Here is a 3,151-nt window from a genome sequence, read left to right as displayed (position 1 = left end):
TTTTTAGGTTTCCCATTCAACAAGAATAACAATAAACCACCAATCAAACAAATATGAAGTAATGGGTCCACAAGCTTTTAAAATTGACACCGTCACAATTTCCAGTTTGTGACTAAGACCGTTTTCCTCGTGGACTCCTCATGTGAATGCCTGCCTGCTTTTTTTTTGGAATTTCAAGGATAGAGAACAGAATTGAATTTAAAAAATAATATAAGTGAATAACGATATAATGATTCCCTTTTTTAAAGTATCCCAAAAACCGCTGTCTTCAAGCGTTCAAGACCAGTATGGGTGTCTTCAATGAGTTTCGCGCTATAACACTAACACACTGACAAGATCTTTTGCTGCTTGTAGCCGTGTACCCCTTTCTACCTATATGAAGTGAAGAAAGTTCCTGCAAAATGCCTTTCCCAAACTTAGTGCAACCCTGAGGATTTATCGGGGTCGAGTTCGATTCTTGCACGTAAATATATAGTTTTAATAATTAATGAGACGTTTTCCCCTTCTTCTTAGTATAGTGCCCCAATAAAAGGACCTAAGTGACCATTAACTTAAAAACTATGTACATTCCAAGTGTTAGACGTATGCCAGAAATTATCCCCATTGTTCAGTATCTAGGAAATTACAGGCTTTGCCAAGAGAGAGGGAGAGAGAGAGAGAGAGAGAGAGAGAGAGAGAGAGAGAGAGAGAGAGAGAGAAGGGGGGGAGGAGAGACAGATCGAGAGGTTGACAGAGAGAGAAAGACCGAGAGAGAAAGACAGAGAGAGAAAGACAGAGAGAGAAAACAGCGGAGAATAGGCAGGAGAGAGGAGAGTTCACACGTAATAATAAATGGAATACTTGGATAAAGGCTCCATGTTCCATAAATCTTTGTAAAGTATTCTCTCAAAAGCCATTTCCTCAGTCATTTCCATTCATCTCCAGCATTTGCTCCACGAGTCTCATTAACCGATCGTTTGGCCTAAAAGTGTGTTGTTGTTTTTTAAGAATATATAAAACAACATCACCTCACAAGTAAATGTGTAAGACTTATAAGAAACAAAACACTGTTGATTTTGAAGGTAGAACAGTCAGTCACAATACTAGAGGAGTCCTCTATAATGAAGTAGGTAACAGCAACCCGAAATAACTGCTTGAGTAAGGGAAACAATTACCTTTAAAAGTCTCGTTAAACAATAGTAAACAGAAGAACAAAAAAGCCGCTTTAATCAGCGAAAGACAAATCTAGCAAAACTGTTAAAAGTCGAAATATTTGGAAATGTTTCAAATCCTAGTAAGCCCTTAGAAAGCACATTTTTCCAAACGAACAAAATGACAGATAGAAAATATTCTAAGCAAAACCATAATATAATATAATTGTTAGTACACCGACTACATAAGCGAATCGAGTTACTTAATAAAAGAATATGACATGTAAGGTGGTCCCTTGTTATTTCACTTCACGTCTATTGCTGGCCGCTATGACGGCATTCTGCTAGATCATTAAATTTGGTGATAATTTTAAAATATCATTGAACAAAAAGTAAGTCAACAATAAATCGAACAATTAGACTTGAAGGTCACAGTAGTGTTGAATGATTACAGCCAAAGAGTGTGACTCGTTTGTTACTATACGTAGCGAATAATTACATATAAAATAGTTATCAAATAATAAGCACGCATGGGGGCTGGTATCGAGTCTTTGATTTTAACTGGGGGGATGACTATAACCATACCAAACCATGAAAGTTTCAAATTGGTATCGATTAGTTATAAGGAGATGTCGATGTTTAACAAATAAAGACCGATGAAGGAAAATCGAAAAATGATTGATTATGTTCAGGCAAAGAAGGTATCAAATAACGATAGCTAGGGAGCTAGCCCGAATAATTAGGCAAATGTCGTATCGAACACTGACCAGTGGAATTTAAGGAGGTATCGAATAATGAGCTATAACGTGCTTTAGAGGATATAAACTAATGACAAATAGTATCAATGTATCAAATATTGATCTTGCAAGGTAAGACAGGTGTGTACTAATTAATTGGGTTAGCGTTAGGGTTACGGTTTGGGTTACGGTTTGGGTTTGGGCTAGGGTTTGGGCTAGGACTAGGGCTAGGGTTAGGGCTAGGGTTAGGGCTAGGGTTAGGGCTAGGGTTAGGGCTAGGGTTTGGGTTGGGGTTGGGGTTGGGGTTAGGGTTAGGGTTAGGGTTTGGCATAGTGTTTAGGTTAGGGTTAGGGTTTGGGTTTGTGTTAGGGTTAGGGTTTGGGTTTGTGTTAGGGTTAGGGTTTGGGTTAGTGTTAGGGGTGGTTGAAGAACTCCACCTATGTGTCAGTCCAGTACGTCCTATAAACATCATCACGCTCAAACCCTATCCCTACTATGTGAAATCTCAGTAAAGCCAAGGACTTTCAGGACCCGGCATCCATCCAACTCCGTAGGAAAGTCGAGGACTCTTCGGTGACGGACTACAGGTGTATCCTGATGAGTCACGGAGGTGAGTGCCACAAAATTCTCCCAAGAGGTCAAACAAAACCTGAGGTTTCTTAGACAAGACTGAAAAAAAAGTCTTGTCCTGTAGTTTGAGTTAGTTTGGGGTTTTACTTGATATTTTTGTAAACACGTGGGGGCCATCAAAGGATGACATAAGTGATTAGGAATTCAAAAACAATATTCTACAGCTGCAAAGACGAAAATTAAGTTTTAAAATTTACAAAATAGACATAAGTGATACAGACGAAGAAAAACATTTTTTTTCCAGCTGGTGAGACGTTAATTTTGTTCTAGAATAAAGTTATTTGTTGTTTACTACAGCTTGGCACAAACTAAAAAATTTATATTACATTAATTACCGGAAAGTGTAACGACCGACCTCAAAAATAACATAAGTGATTAGGAATTGAAAACAACTTTCTACAGCTGCAAAGACCAAAATTAAGTTATTGAATAAGATTATGATTTGTTCACTACTGCTTGGCACTCACATTTTAAAAATGAATAGTAAATTGTTCTACTGTGTGAACTTGGAGTTTGATACCTGGCATTGTATCATACTTGAGAGCTTTTCACTTTAAACGTTGGTTTTCATTTTAATGTTCATTTTAATTTTTATATTTTTACAGTTTGGAAAATATGTTTTAAATCAATAAAATAAATTTTAAAAAGGAACTA

The sequence above is a fragment of the Aplysia californica genome, unplaced genomic scaffold (genome assembly GCF_000002075.1).
Source record: "Aplysia californica isolate F4 #8 unplaced genomic scaffold, AplCal3.0 scaffold00872, whole genome shotgun sequence".
Classification (NCBI taxonomy): Eukaryota; Metazoa; Mollusca; class Gastropoda; order Aplysiida; family Aplysiidae; genus Aplysia; species Aplysia californica.
This window is presented reverse-complemented; position numbering follows the sequence as displayed.